At 33.1% G+C, this 17,633-nt stretch overlaps 2 pseudogenes; both read right to left on the reverse strand.

Moving 5' to 3' along the window:
* Positions 1–242, reverse strand: part of LOC125859856 (8-hydroxygeraniol oxidoreductase-like) — a 5,768-nt pseudogene extending 5,526 nt beyond the window's left edge.
* Positions 1–17,633, reverse strand: part of LOC125859104 (8-hydroxygeraniol oxidoreductase-like) — a 47,258-nt pseudogene that overhangs the window by 5,533 nt on the left and 24,092 nt on the right.

Consider the following 17,633-nt stretch of genomic DNA (forward strand, 5'->3'; position numbering starts at 1 on the left):
ATATATATATATATATATATATATATATATATATATATACTAAAAAGCAAGAACCAAAAATTCATCAATAATAATAAAATTTGTAGAAGAAAAAAAGGCCAAGAAATTAACAAAACTCAAACAGTTTGGACAAGTTAGATATAATGATTACCTGAACTTTGCTTAATATTTACAGAACAGGGACTTTGCTTCAAGTTGGAGGAGAGAAAGAGAAATGTTCCACTGGAAATTGATTGACAGGACCCTCTTTAAATACTTTTTAATTTTCAATTTACATAATATTATATGACTTAGAGCATGTTTGGTATTGCTGCTAAAAATGCTTATTTTTAGAAGTATTTTTTAAAATGACTTTTTAAAAATGTGTTTTTGAAAAAAAAAATTGTTTGGCTAATTCATTTGAAAAATGCTTTTGATAAGCATTTTGTGTTTGACTGAACTTTTATAAAAAGTGTTTGACAGTCAAATTACTAGAAATGATAAGTATCAATGTGTTTTTAATATTAAGATTATTTTATAGAAAGAAACTATAATAAATATTTGCAAAATTTTAATTAGAATTTTATTTTAATTAAATTAAAATGTACATATTCAAATTTTCAATCAATATTATACATAAATAAATAAACTAAATATTAACATGATGATTTAAATATAATTAAAAATATCAAGCAAAATAAATTTAAGAACCATTCCACAAATTAAACCACTATATACGAAAAATTCACCACAAAAATAAATAAAGTTCTTTATATTTTTAATCCTACAAAAATATTATTGTTAGCTTTATTTTCTAATTTTGTAAAATAAAATGTAAAATAATATATAAAATATAAAATATGAATATAATATTAACATGGTGAATTAAATATAATTAAAAATATCAAGAAAATAAATTTATTACCCAATCCACAAATTAAACCACTATATAAGAAAAATTCACCATAAAAATTAATAAAGTTCTTTATATTTCTAATCCTACAAAAATATTGTTGTTACCTTTATTTATAATTCTATAAAATAAAACATAAAATGTTTTATTAAATATATAATATAAATAATAATATATAAACATAAAATAAAATATAAAATTTATTATACAAAAAAAAAATACATTCTTGAATGAAACTTAACCAGACTTATGAGATTTGTTAATCAATTAATAATGGATATATTCGTAAATATGTATATATGTAAGAGATATTTTTGTCTTCAAAATAATATTTTTCTGCTTCTGCTTCTACTTTTTTTAAGAAGTAGAAATTTTAGTTTCTTTCCAACAACAGAAAAATTGTTTCTATTTTCATTTAAAAGCAATTTTAAGAAATTGTCAAACAGAAAAACACTTTTGACCTCCCAACAACAATGCCAGACATGATTTTAAGACGGAGCTTTTTAAAAAAAAAAAAATTTATGGGGTAAATAAGTTATAAATATTTGTGTGATGAAAAATGATTTTTAAATTAAAAATATATATTTATCGTTTCGATTGTTACATTTTCGATTCGATTTAGTATAATATATTATGTATTTATAATTATTAAAAAATATGTATGTAATTATCGATTTGATTTGATTATATTTTTAATAGTTTGAATAAAAATTAAAATCAAATAAAATATTAATTTAAAAATATAAAATCAAATAAAAAATAATGTATTTTATCGATTTGAATTGATCTGTACACAAACTTTAAACACCTCTAATTAGCAGTACCAATGCAATAATAACTATGGGAGAGGAAGGTAGGGTTGAATTGTCAAAGAAAGGAAACATTTTCCTCCTAGCATTTTGTTTTCTCCTATTAATATAAACTCTAATTTTATTTTATTTTTGGTTTCCCACCCAATGTTCGGAGCTCACATTAGAGCTCCGATTAACTCCGAATCGCGCATTGCAGGGCCTACTCGAGGTTGACGCTCCCAACAGAATTTTTTCTATATCCAGGACTCGAACACAAAACCCTGATTAAGGATGAAACACTCCCACCAGGGCACCCAACCCATGCTGGTTAAACTCTAGTTAATTACATTTTTACTATATTATAACATGTTAACAGTATAAGACTATAAGGACTTGCTTGTTTTGAACTCAAGCTATGATAATATTAGTTATGATAGGATAAATTATGATGGGATAAGTTCTAATAAGATTATTTTTTATTGAGTGTTTGGTTTGTTGAATTCAAAATAATAAATTTTAAAATTTTTTTATTTGTTTACAAAAATGTCCTTCATGAATATAAAAAAGCGATGTATAAAAAAGGTTTAAAAAGACATTTTTGTCATTTACTTATTTTATCCGGGATAAATTATCTCGGAATTACTATACCACACAAAAAGAGGAATAACTTATCCCGATACTAATTATTAATCCCAAAATAAATTATCCCGAACTTGCCATCCAAATAAAAAATTAATTGGTACTATAATATGATGCAAATATACTTATTCCGGCCAAGTTAAGTTCTTGGCTATTAATGAAACACTATATTGATTTTAATAGAGCATAGCCTATAAATTCACTTGCCAAGTAGATATCTCCCATATCTAGAGTTCAATGTCCAACTATCATATTAAATTCAATCAATCAATATTCAAGTATAGAGCAATTTGATTTCATTATTGAGAAATATCTCTAAATTGAAAAGTTACAGATAATGAAAAGATTAAATACCTTTACAATACTAGAATGATATAGGATGAAAAATATATGGTTGTAAAGTTACGCTCTTTTTCTTTAGATTGTATTATAATAGTACTAACAGAACTAAAACACATGTCATAATATATATCAGAAGTTTACTAATTATCCAAACAGCTGAAGAACATAACATGTGACATATAATAATAGCAAGTAGGTAAGTTACCATTTCTATCAAATTATATAACATGTGATTTATAGTAGTAGTCAGTAGGTAACTTACCATTTCTATCAAATTATTACAAATTACAAATACATCATTTTCATATAAACTTATTTTGTGATCATCCTTACTAGTAAATACATTTTTTTCCCTTCATTGGTATTTATATAACTTTGAACAGGTTAGTTTATCACTTTCCATTTTACACAGTGCTTTATAAATCATAAATAAAAAGATAATTTTATTAATTCAATCCTTAAAATATTTTTGAGAAATTTTACAAATAAATGTGAAAACTTCCAAAAAGAATTAATAGCAAGGGCAATATAAAAAAAATCAATTAATGCTTTTTGGATTTAGAGCTTGTTTTGGCATTGCTGCTAAAAACTACTTATTTTAAAAAATGTTTTTAAAAATAACTTTGTAGAAAAGTGTTTAAAAAAAAAACAATTTGTGTTTGACAAATTTATTTGAAAAGTACTTTTGATAAGCAATTTGTGTTTGACTAATTTTTTTTTTTTTTAAATGTGCTTTTATGAGTCAAATTACGAAAAAAGGTAACTTTCAATGTGTTTTTAATATTAAGATTATTTTATAGAGAGAAACTATTTTAAACATCTAATACAAAAACTTTAATTAAATTTTTAATTTTATTAATTAAAATACACATATTCAAATTTTTTAAAATCAATATTGCACATAAGTATATATTGTTGAAAAATATTACATAGAACAATCTTATTGTTATTTGTTACCTATTCTCTTGGATTCAATCTTAGCTATTATCCATTTTTTTGTTATAATACTCTAAAGTTTTTTTAAAAAAATCTAATTAAAATAAAATAATACATAAATTAAGAAAATAAAATTTGTTATTTGTGACTTTTTGGGAGAGTCTAAATCTTTAATTGTTACTTTTTCTCTCTTTTTTTAATCCTAAAGAAATATTGTTGTTACTTTTATTTCTAATTCTGTAAATGTCACGACCCAGACCATCGTGAGTGGCACCCACACTAACCCTCCGGTGGGAGAACCATTACTACACCCCCACTAAACAACTTAACGAAAACTAGAACATTTAAAGATACAGAAACAGGTTTAAATGTCTAAGAAAATATAGAGTTCCCATAAACTCCAAAAGTTTAACAAACCATTACTAAACATTTGCGGAAAACAACCCCTAGAAACTGAAAGTCATTGTACCAAAACATCTAAAGTGCAACAATTCTAAGAAGAAGGGGTACAACCCCAACCATACATAAGAAATATCTAAACTGAGTCCAAAGAGAATGGACTAAACAAAACGAAGGACTCCATGGCAGCCTGAAAGAACTAGCTCACCCTTGAAATCCGATCTCGATCACTGATCTCCTAGCTGAGGTCTATCAGTAGCCGCCTGAAGATACTCTGTACTCAACACAGAACGAACAAGTGCAGTATCAGTACACAACAACAATGTACTGGTAGGATCTCGCGGCTATTCCAGTAAAATAAACATATATAAGCAGTCACAACATATTAAACATGACATGTACAGAATATATATATACACTGGTTATCATTTCAAGAGCAATGTACAATTCCACATTCTCAATGACAAGTAAATATGACAATTCAATGGTCCTTTGATGGAACACATACCGTACCCAAACTGTTAGTGTGTTGGAACGTGACATCCGATCCAATCAACACAACCACAATCACATTCACACTCATAATGTACATACTCATAATCACACAATCAAGTGTTGAATCATGACATACATTTGTTCATTCATACTCAATTCATTTGGTTTGATCAATAGTGTTTCATTCACATACATACATGCATTACAAAAAATCAATTACCAACATACATCACACAAACATGAAATCAAACCATCACTTACCTCGAAACCAAGCTTGAATCCCGCTAAGGCACTTGAATCTTTCCTTTTCGGATTCTTTCCACTTGTTTGTGGTCTAAAAACAACAAATAAATGCAAGGATCAATAAACGGGGCCTAATTACCCGAATTACAATCAAAATTATCAACCCTAGGCCAAACCCAAGATCCCAATACCCAACTTAGAGCTTTTTCCACCATTAGTTTCAGGTCAAAACCCTCCCCCAATGATAATCATCGAAGAATCTAAGTTCTACGGATCGAAAAACAGATTAGGGGAGTAAAAAGCTTACCTTTAGCGCTAGAAGATGTGAAAAATTGTCAAGAACTTGCCTGGGTCGTGATATTAAAACCCTACTGCAGCTGCACATACGCATAATACATAGATTTTCTCATAATATTAAAACGAAAGAAAAAACGTTAATTGATTACACACCTTTGCATGTGATGACCTTACGGTTGCTTGATTCCATGGTAAGTTTACTTGGACTCATAAACGATGAGAGTAGCTTAAGTTTGATTGAGCACAAAAGAAATAAAGAGAGACTTTTAGAACATATCAATAGTCTGACTCTTCTTGATTATCAAATACTCCAAGAAGATCCACCAAATCCTACTTATATGGAGATCAAATAAATTTCAAGAAAGTTTAGATCATCCTATACGTTCTAAAAACACGCTACTAACAATCCTTGAATCACGGATCAAAGAAAATTCAGAGAGAAGAATCAAGAGGAACATAATTGTACTAATACTGTTTATTAATAAAATATTCTTATTTCTTTTATTTTGTTTGTGGTTGCAGCTTATGTTCCATATATTAAAATTTGTTGCAAAGAAACATGTTATGTGAAAAATTAAAATTAAAGTATTATTAAAAAAAATCATTCTTTTTTTAAATGGATTAAAAGAGAAAATAAACCAATCAAATTGGAAAGGAAAAAAATGAGATGAGGCACTTATACTTTAGAATATACTTAGATTTTACCGCTTCCTTATGGAGGTAGAGAGGCTGAGCCTTACTCTAGTATCATGATAAAGAAATAAACATGAATCTAACTCAACCTCAAAAGCTAGTTGATAAGGGAAAGATCATCCTCAACCGTATAAAGAGTCTACATTCGCCTCATTCCACGACAAGAGATCGTCCAAATTCTTGAATATATATACTCAAAAGCAAGAACCACAAATTCATCAATTTCTCCCACAACAAGCAATAATTTGAGGGGAAAAAGATTGATGACTATTAGCAAAACTCAAAGAGTTTGGTCACAGATACTACCTCCGTCAATTTTTATTTGTCATGTTGCACTTTTCGAAAGTCAATTTGACCAATTTTCAAAGTTAAATTATTTTATATTAATTTGATATTTTAAACAAAAAAATTTAGATATTTAAAAACTATACGAAAAGTACTATAAATTACAATTTTTTGTATATCAATATAATGAAAAAATACATTATAAAATGTTAGTCAAAATTCTTACCATTTGACTCTAAAAAAGGAAACCATGACAATTAAAAGTGGACGGATAGAGTATATATTACTCTTAACTGAACAAACGAACTTTGATTAATATTTTCTACATATAAGGGACTTTTCTTCAAGTTGGAGGAGTGAGAGAGAGAAATTGTTTCAACGGAAATTAATTACAATTAAATGTTCCATCAGTTACACTTGGTGGTAAATCACATTCCAACGAATGACAAAATGGGACCCCATAGAGTTGAGGGAGTGATTGAGATTAATATTTCTACATATAAGGGACTTTTCTTCAAGTTGGAGGAGTGAGAGAGAAATTGTTTCAACGGAAATTAATTGCAATTAAATACTCCATCCGTTACATTTGGTGGTAAATCACATTCCAAATAATTGTTGTTAGGAGAGTTATGACCTTATACGATCGTGTTGGATGAGCAACATCCACAAAGTACATTGTTCCTCCTACAATCATATACCGATTCACGTTTTTGTTTTTATGTATTCAACCTTAGATAATTCTAGTATTGAACCTACCGTATACATTCTTATAATTATAAGTTCATACCTATGATCTATTGTAATTTTAAATATTCTTTTACACATATAATTAATTATAATCTGCGTCAACATACAGGATTTAAGTGAACATGTTACCTTTGAACTGCATCCACCCCTGCCTAAGACATAATATCAAGGTTTAAGTTTTTTTATTTTCATGTAACCATTTGTTATCTAAATATACACCAATTCAATTAATGTAAATTTGTATCGTAAATCTTTTATCACTATAATGTTTTTACAACTATCTTTCATTTATATCTTTTACATCTAGCTCCCACATTGCATGTTTCCATTCGTTATATGATATTTATATTAGAGCTTGATTACTTTGGATTTGCACAGTGTGGTGTCATAGACTTAGGGTCTTACTAGTGTTCCGTGCGGCACTCGACAACTTACTCACGAATCTTTCACGCTCTTGTAAGCTCAAGTAATCCCTTTGAAGCTAGATCACTAAGAGAATGTAAAGAAAAACTTAAAAGATTTAGAGAGCTTTGGAAGAAGGCTTTAAATTGCTTGTGGAATGCTTTACAACTTGCTTGATTGCTTGCTTTCGGCTTGGATGCCTTACAAAAGAGAGACATTGTTCTCTTCTAGAACGTTCTTTGTGCATGGTGGCAAGGGCCCTTTAGCACCATTGCCTTCTTTCGAACATGCAATTGCGGCTACGAATGTCGACTCCTTCCTCTTGAGGTCTCTTATGAGCTGCATGGCTGTTAGTTGGACTTGTCCTTCCGTCTTTGGTACCTTAACCAGGGGCACCATACATGATCCTCCTTGCTCCATGACTAGAAGTTGTTGGAGGTAAGGGTCGATCACCACATGGCACTCTTGGAAGAACTCCTTCCCTAGAATGATATCGAAGAGGTCTAAAGGAGCGACAATGAAAGTGGATTTACGTTGCCACTCGCCTAGCGTGATGCTTACTCCATGCGCGACTCTGCTCACAGGAGTCGGTGGTGCATTGATCGTCCTGAGTTGAGTGTTACTTGGACTATAACTCAGGCCCAACCTTCTCGATGTCTTCTTGGTCATGATATCGGCCTCTGCACCCATGTCGACCATAGCACGAACAAGTCTTCCATTAATCGTGAAGTCGAGATACTATGCGTCGTATCCTTTTCGCTTTCTTGGCTGCTTCGTGATGGATCCGCATAGACCTATCAAGCCCAACTGCGTCGTCTCTGCATCTCGACCTTGTTCATGTGCATCCTTCTCTTTCCATTCTAGCACGATAACACCAAGGCTCTTTAGTTGAGGGAACCTTGCATAGCCATACAGTCCACCGCATATATGACAACCATTTCTTTTGGCAGTTTATGCCTTTCTCTCCGTGCTATCATGACGTCCAGACTTCTTGCCATCAGACTTATAGGTATCATGATTCTTGGGTTGTGGCCACTGCTCCTCGACTTTTCGTGCCTAAAGTCTGTCAAAGCTTCGGCCTGCGTGATGGCTTCATCGATAGTTCTAACCTGTCGGCGTTCCAACTCCGTCCTGGCCCAATTTTGTAGCCCATCCATGCAGTGGAACAACATATCTTCAACTGTGAGGTTAGGAATCTGAAGCGTAAGGGTGGTAAACTCCTTCTAGTCAGCGCGTATGCTGCCCGTCTACTTCAGTTCCCTAAACTTGTGTTTTGCCTCATATATGACGTTGTTGGGGAAGAAAGCTTTCTTGAACTCCACTCGGAATCGCTCCCGAATGTTGTTGGTGCAAAGCCCCTTCCCTATTTCCGACTTCTTACGCCTCCACTATAGCATGACCATCTCCGAAAGATACAATACGACAGTGTTAATCTTAATCTCATCACTCTTCACCCTGTTGCACTTGAAGTAATTCTCCAAATGCCATAAGAAGTTCTCCACCTCTTGTGCGTCACGGACGCCTTTGGACATAGGTGGCTTGGGAACCTCGACCTTGGCCTCCCTATCTCGGTCGAACAATGATGATCCTCCAACTTTCACGCCCTTCTTGAGTGCTTTCATCTCGACTTTCATGGTCTCAATCGCACTCAACGTCTCCATGAGCCGACATTCCAAGGAAGTGATAGCCTCATTCATCTCAACTCGGCACGCTGGCCCTCCAACTTCTTAGTGATGTGGTCGTTCTTTTCATGGGTGAAGTCCTGCAGAGTCTTGAACTTGCCATCGACCTTGTTTAAGCCCTACCTAAGATCTCCACGGCCTGCCTCGCCGTTTCGACCCTTGCGATCCACTTTTTTTCTGCTGTGACGTCAATGGGCTCATCGCCACGCTCATCGTTACTTGCTTCTGTGGTCGAAAGTGGGTGAGATATTAGCGCCTCGCTTGGTGTAGGGTGGAGTAGCATTTCCTCACTACTCTTATAATGCTTCTTTCCCTTGCAGTTCCTCTTTTCACCATCCAACCTAACATTGGTGGTGTTAGCGGCGTTTACGTCCCTTCGTTGGTCATTATTTTAGTATCAAATGTTTGCTCTGATACCACGTTGTCACGGACTTAGAGTCTTACTAATGTTCCGTGCGACACTCGACAACTTACTCACGGATCTTTAACGCTCTTGTAAGCTCAAGTAAGCCCTTTGAAGCTAGATCACTAAGAGAATGTAAAGAAAGACTTGGAAGATTTAGAGAACTTTGGAAGAAGGCTTTATATTGCTTGTGGAATGCTTTACAACTTGCTTGCTTCCAGCTTTGATGCCTTACAAATGAGAGGCCCTTCTATTTATACTACTTCCTAGGGGCCTAAGAGTAAATAATATTTACTTTACAAGTCCTTACTTATTTAAACTTTAGTCCATGTTCTAGAATTCTCTACTAGTCTAGAGAATTCTAAGACTTTCTAAGATATCTTCCAAGTTATTCTAGAGTCTTCTATGGAAAGGTCTAGGGAGTTCTAGAGTTTTCTACTAACCACTCCACAACTCTAGATTCTGCCTCCCCTCTTTCAATGCGAAATTTGAAGGATTAGGTGGCGGGTCATGACAGTAGGATCCCATATAGGGGAAAATACCAAGGATGTTTACATGCTTAGGCTAGAACCAAGATAAAAATCATTCCTTTTTCTTTATCATGCATAAATTTAGTGAGGAAGCATGTAAGATATCATGTAATAGAAAAGATCATATTAATTGAACACTTTTGAGGAGAGTTCTTGTTTAAGGAAGAAACAATATCACCATTGCACCATATTCTTTGGTGGTCCTATATTGTATATCATTTGCATCAAAGTTGAATAAACGAAGAGACGGCTAAGGGCCGGAGAGAAGAAGAAAGAAATAGTGGTATCATTTAATACTAATTTTACAGGAAAATATAGAATGGTATTAAAATAAATTATATATATATATATATATATACACACAGACATCAAATTTTCTTTAATTTGAACTTGACAACAAAATTTACTTTAACACTTTAACTATACGGACGTTTAAATAGCTCTCTTAACAACTTTTAAGTGAATTAAATATCATCCTTAGAGGTGATGTGACAAAGTGAATGCACTCACCCTCCTAAAAGTGTGTGAATTTCTTTTTTAAAAAACTAAATCTATAAAATGATACACATGTCTTTTTTTATAGGCCAATATAGTGGTATCTTTTCTTGATATGTTAACTTTTTTAAAAATATGTGAATTTTATTATAGGCCCACAAGAACTCTTAATCATTTTTTCTCTTTATTTTGTGTTCCTCCCCAATATATATTTATGGCAGCTCAAGCTCCACTTTCATGACAAGAATTTTTTAAGTTTTTAGATTTGCACCACACAACCCATAAATCATAGTGTTTCATAATTGGATCGTTTATTGATGATATGGATTCACAATTTGCAAAGAAAAAATTTCAACTGAAATTTCATAGTTGGAGATTTGAAGAAAATCTCATTTCTTAACTACATCACAAATTCACTCTGCAATTTTTGGGACATTAAAAGGTTAAATAAATTGTTGAGAAACGATTCTAAGACCGATTTGGAAAAAAACTCTTTACGCCATTTTCTTAGTTTACAAGAAAATCAATGAAATATTTTTATCATTTTTTCTCGATGTGAAACTGTCACAATCCAAAAATGATCGTGATGACGCTTGTCTATTTCCACCAAGACAAGTCAGTCTCAAACCCAATAATACGAAAGAAATGCCGAAAGTAAAACAATAATAACATAAGAGCGGAAATCTTAGTCATTCTAATATAACCCCAAAACTTGGTTGTCACATGTACAAGTCACTAATGTATAAAGTACGGAATTGAAAGATAATTACAAGTCACAATGTCTTTGTTACTCAAATAGAACAAAGCATAAAATAAGGATCAAGAGAGCCCATCGGAATGACAAACAATTACCGCTCAATGTATCCTCCGTAAGCCTCGAAATAGATGAAGGAGAAAGGATATCACACGGTACCTGACTCAGAATCTACATAAGTGTAGAAGCAAGGAGTGAGTATCAAACAACACGATACTTAACAACTAACCTACTAAACAAGTCAAAACTAAACTAGAAAGTGAGTACTCCTTTCATCCCAATCGAACCTCCTCAAACTACAACCTACATAGAAATAAGTCAAACCTAACAATTCATAATACACACTTCACAAGTTCTCATAATCATTGTCCAATAGTATCAAATATCAAGTATGACAATCACAAGTGTGAAGTAGATGGATCACAAGTATCAAGTTCATCAAGACACGATAATCAAGTACACCGAACACAAATTCCAAAGATTTATTATGCATGATATCAATCGGAACTCATGGAAACCGCCCATAGTTCATGAACTCGTTGGTAATGACCTCGACATCAGTAACACTCACCGAAAATGACCTCATCATCAGTAGCACTTGTCGAAAATGATCGCAGTATAAACAACACTTGTTGAAAATGACCTCGGCATCAATAATCATCACATATCTCATCATGGTGCATAAAAACCAATGTAAATAAGTAATTTTACACCACAAGAAAGAGACAGTAACTCAAAAAATTCAAGTTCACAATAATGTCATCAAAACATTTCCTCAATCAACACATTAAGGTCCACCACAAGAAAATTCACAAAGTATTATGATCAAAATAGTCTTTTCATTAATATCCTTTTTATTCATTAATATCAATCAAGTAGAATAATTGAACTTATCACCTCATTCACATTACTCCTTAACACACAATGAAGGAAAATACACAATTCAACTAGTTTTACAAGGTTTAGAAGATCACTTGCCTCAAATTCAATCAAAAGTCAATCAAACACTTGAGCCATCCCTTTCCGAACAATGTTCAAAGCCACACAATCTAATTCATTCAAGTAATCACAATAAGATTTCAAAAATAACAACACCCAAAACATATATTTTGAAAAATGGGTCAAATAAACTCAAAAATTACATTCCAGAAATGAAGTTTGAATATGAAAAAAAATATTTACTTGAAAATGTCACCAAGAAATTTGGATCTCATTAATGAAACTCATTTAGAAAAAGGGTCAGAATCAGTTCACAATCACCATTTTAGTTTAGAACTCAAGTTCTTGAAAAACCCTGTCATTTATCAATCAAAACCTCAAGTTTTGATGTTAAAAATCATAAATGATAAAAGAAAATTGAAGTTTTAGGGTCACAAAGGATTACCCAAATGATTTAGCACAAGAAATTGCTTTAAAGTCGTCTACAAGGATTTTACTATAACACCTTGGAAATTGGAAAGTCAAGTTGAAAATAAAAATGCAAAAAAATTCACTAAAAATGTGAACTACGACTCCAATCTACGGACTGTAGAAAGTCCTACGGGTCGTAGAAACAAAATCGTAGAAGTTGAGTTGAGTTTTAGAAACTTTATGTTTTTGAAGTTTGACCTATGACTTGACATGATGAGCCGTAAGGATTTTGACGAGCCATAGATTACTTTCGTAGAAAGAATTCAGAGATTAGATTTAAGACCTCAGACCTACAGAAGGATTTGACGGGTTGTTCTTTGTTCTACGGGTCATAAAAGAGGTCTCGTAGAAGGGATCCAGACGTAGTGAATTTTTGGACTCGAAGTGGGGTTCTACATAAGGGTTCTACAAACTGTAGACTAGACAACGGACCATAGAAAGGTCATGTGGAAGTTGGAAGAATTTTTGGGTTTATGGAGTTGGTTCTGTGGTTGACTAGTACGGGCTGTAGGTCAAACCCGTACGACTATGCGACAATTATTTATTAAGGGTGTTTGAGTCTTTTTCTAGGAATTTTATATACCTATAATATGAAATTTTGACCCCAATTCTAAGTCCTATAACTACCTTTCTATTCCTAAATCTACCCAAACCCTCTCATTCTCTAAAATCCTCAAATCCCATCCAAGTTCATCCTCTCCAATTCTCTCTCAAGCTCAAGGAAGAAAACTAGGGTTTCCAGCTTTAAGTCCCCTCTTTTCTCTTGCTTGATAGACTTTGATCATCAAGGTATGTGGGAATTCACCAATGGATTTCATTCATCCAATTGATCCCAAAATATCTCTTAGTTTGTAATTCAATTTCATCAAATTGATTAGGGTTTGATCTCAATTCTCCATGGGTCCTATTTATTATGATTCAATTGTTTGATTTCAATATTATTATGCATGATTTGATTCAATTACGTATTTTTCAATTGATTTCATATGGACTCATGCATTATTAATGATTTTGATTAAGAATTTATGAAGAAAGCTATGAACTTATGATGATAATTTATGAAAGTTATGCATGATTTATGAAAAAGAGATTTTATGCACTAAGATTTCTTTAAGATAAGCATCAATAAAATTGTTAAAGGCTTTATCACATATTAAGAAATTATGATTGGTGAAAGGTTTTCTCACACATGTATGGATCATGATTTTAGGAGCTACTCAATGATGAATTAAGATTGGATTAGTAACCTAATTGTACTTTTCCAAGTATGATGAAATAAATATGAATATGACTATTCCGTTGAGATTTTTGACTTAGCACCGAGAGGATATCGAGATAGAGGTCAGGTCTCAAGTAGCAATATCCTTGTCCCTAACTACGTGCCCCCGTAGAATTTATCTTAGAAAGACATAGCTAGTGGCTCCACCTAAGCTAGAAGTTTATGGTCCTTACCTTGGCAAGTAGTACATATTTTTTGAGTGTGAGGGCAAGACACTGGATTCTGTGTTATAATGCACATGGTCTATGTCGATTAATGGTAATATCTTACAAAATAAACTAAGTTACTTTTAAAGGTTTATGAAGCTTTCATTTTGTTTTAAGATGCATTGACTATGTTCATGCTTTATGATTCTTCTTAAAGGTTTTTTACTATATTTTAGCTTGGTTATACATATCATGTTTTCCTTTCTGTCTCCTAATGATCATATTTAATATTCTTATGCATATCCCTCATACTTGAATGTACTAATGTATACTTCTGCCTATATTGTCTCATAGTGTAGGGTTTGCCTTTTTTTTTCATTCGTTCGTGGCTCTTTATTGGTTGATCGTTGAATACTTGGAGAGTCCTCATATTCAGAAGAATGTTTTATCCTTACTATGTTTTCTTATGTCTTTAGTTTTCAAATATTGTATGTAGTGTATGGGTTACGTCCCAACTACTCTTTTGAAGTATTAGATTGTCATGTAAAGACTATGAGTAGACTTCAATTTTTATTTCACACTCTTTTATGATATGAGACCTATTGCTAAATTTTCTGTATTTTCTATTAGACTATGCTGTATGTATTTCAAGTGGCTTGTGTAGGCCTCTCTGAGTCTTATACGCCATGTCACACCTACAGTGTACTTTCGGTCTTGAAAAACTTAGTATCAGAGTACAAGGTTTTAGAAAAGGTCCTTAGATGTCTGGCAAGTCGCATTGGGTAGAGAAGCTCGTCAAGTTTATGAATAGAAGTCTATTAAATGTTTTGGAAACTTCACTTCTTTCAGTCATATCATAAAGTCTATCTCTATAAAGATCCTTCTCCTAAATTTGTTTTTCAAGAGATGTCCCATCGAAGAGCTTATGTGAGAGAAATGTAGGTGACAATGTGGAGCCCGAGGTTCCCAAGATCCGATCGACCCTTTGGCCGAGCAAGTGCCTCATGTCGAATTTTGAGCCTCTTACAAAATTTTGGCTCAAGATATGATAACCCAAGCTAATAAAGAAGTCATGGCTCCCATGAACCTAAATGTGGTACAATGATGACAAGAATAAAATACTTCACTGTAATGAATCCCCCGGAGTTTCATCGGTCAAAAGTTGATAAGGATCTGCAAGAGTTCATTGACAAGGTGTGTAAGATAGTGAGAATTATGGGATTATCTACTGTAGAGAAGGAGAAATCGGTCGCTTATCAACTAAAGGGTATTGCTCAAGTTTGGTTTGAACAATGGAAAAGTGAGAAGGTTGTTGATGCGGATCCTCTTGATTGGGAGAAATTCAATGGAGCTTTTCTTGATTGTTTCTTTTCTCTTTTGACGATGGAGGAAAATGTGTTTGAGTTGATTAATATTTGACAAGGAAATATGAGCGTGAAAGAGTATGCTTTGAAATTCACCCAGTTGTCTAAGTATGCACCAACTATGGTTGTCGATTCTAGGGCAAGAATGAGTAAATTTGTGTTGGGTGTTTTCTCTTTGGTTGTCAAGGAATGACGAACCACCATGTTGATTAAGGACATGGATATGTCCTTTTTTATTATGCATGTACAACAAATTGAAGAAGAGAATTACAAAGAGAGGGAGTGGCAGTCCAAGAAGGCTTGTGTGGGTAATGATTACTTTTCTCATTCTATGTTCGGTAAACAAGGTCGTTATAAATTTCGGCAAAGGTTTCCCAGTAAAGGTTCTTCTAATTATCCTACCCCTAAGTTCAACAAAGACAGTGTGTCTAATTCTAAGCCTCAAGGAGGAAGTAGTGGTGGATCTTTGATGCCTACTTGCACAAGGTGTGGCAAGAATCATAATGACAAAAGTTTGGCCGATACAAATGGATGCTTTAATTATGGAAAGAGTGGTCATAAGATGAGAGATTTCTCACTTCTTTCTACTAAGGGAAGGGATGATAGGAGAACTTAGCCTAATAGTTTCGATTATGGTGCTCCAAAGCAAAACAAATTCTATGCTCTTCAGACTCAACAACATCACAAGGATTTTCCGAATGTGGTGACCGATACGTTCAAAGTCTTTCAGCTTGATGCATATGTTACTTGATCTGGGTGCTACGTTGGCATTTGCTACTCCTTATGTGGTCATGAGATTTGATGTTGATCCCGATATCCTTTCTGATCCATTTCATATCTCTACTCATATAGGTGATTCTATTTTTGCTAAAACAGTTTATAAAAATTGTCCTATTTTTGTTTCTCATAAAATTACTCATGTTGATCTTGTAGAGCTTCATATGTTTGATTTTGATAATATTCTTGGGATGAATTGGCTTCATGCATGTCATGCATCCATAGATTGTATGACTTGATTAGTCACTATCAAGGTTTTGCACGAACTTATCATGTCATGGGAAGACGGAAATATCTTCTTGAGGGTCTGTTTATATCTTGCCTAAATGCTAGGAAGATGATCTCTAAGGGTTTCATTTATCATCTTGTCCGACTTAGGGATACAAAATTTGAAACCCCTACTCTTGAGTTTGTTTCGATAGTAAATGAGTTTTCAGAAGTATTTCCCGATGATCTTTCTGGTATTCCTCTCAAAAGGGAAATAGACATTGATAATGACCTTCTCCCAAATATGCAACATCTCTTTATTCCTCCTTACCGTATGACCCCGACAGAACTTAAGAAGTTGAAGGATCAATTGAAGGATTTGTTAGATAAGGGTTTTGTTAGACCGAGTATCTCCCCATGGGGCACTCCGATCTTGTTTGTTCAAAAGAAAGGTGGTTCTCTCTAAATGTGCATTGACTATCGGTAATTGAATAAGGTTACCATAAAAAATAAGTATCCTTTTCCAAGGATAGATGACTTTTTTGATCAATTCGAAGGAGCGAGTTACTTCCCTAAAATTGAGCTCCGGTTGAGTTATCACCAATTGAGAGTGACATTTTGAAAACAGATTACGATATAAATGTCTTATATCATCCTAGTAAGGTAAATGTGTTGGTGAATTCTCTTCGTCGACTATCAATGGGAAATGTTGCTAATGTTGAGGATGATAAGAAGGAGTTAGTTCGTGATGTTCATAAATTGGCCCGATTGGGTGTTGGTTTGGTTGACTCTAACAAAAGTGGTGTGTTTATTTAGATTTGTTCTGAATTGTCTCATATGTCAAGGCTAAGCAAGATTTTGATCCAGTATTAGTTGATATGCAGAAATTTGTTTTTGAATGAGCCATTGAGGCTTTCTCCTAAGGGGGGATGGTATCCTTCAAAATCAAGGTTAATTATGTGTTCCAAATGTTGATGAGTTGAGGGATCAAATTTTGATAGAAGCTCACAAATCTCGGTTTTTTATTCACCGGGTAGCCACCAAGATGTACCATGATTTGTGGGAAGTCTATTGGTGGAAAGGGTTGAAAAAGGATATTACAGAATTTGTGGCTAAATATTCGAATTGTCAACAAGTGAAAGTTGAGCATAAAAAACTGGGAGGTTTGGCTCAAAATATTTGTATTTCTGCATGGAAGTTGGAAGGTTTGAATATGGACTTATTAAGGGCTTACCTCGTACTTGTCGATAGTTTGATTTGATTTATGTTATTGTGCACCGAATGATGAAATCAACTCACTTTCTTCTCGTAAGGACTTCATTTTCAAAAGAAGAGTATGCTAAACTTTATATTCATAAAATAGTGAGGTTGCATCGAGTGCCTTTGTCTATTATCTCCGATCATAGTACTTAGTTCACATCCCAA

Source organism: Solanum stenotomum, chromosome 3 (assembly GCF_019186545.1).
Source record: "Solanum stenotomum isolate F172 chromosome 3, ASM1918654v1, whole genome shotgun sequence".
Lineage (NCBI taxonomy): Eukaryota > Viridiplantae > Streptophyta > Magnoliopsida > Solanales > Solanaceae > Solanum > Solanum stenotomum.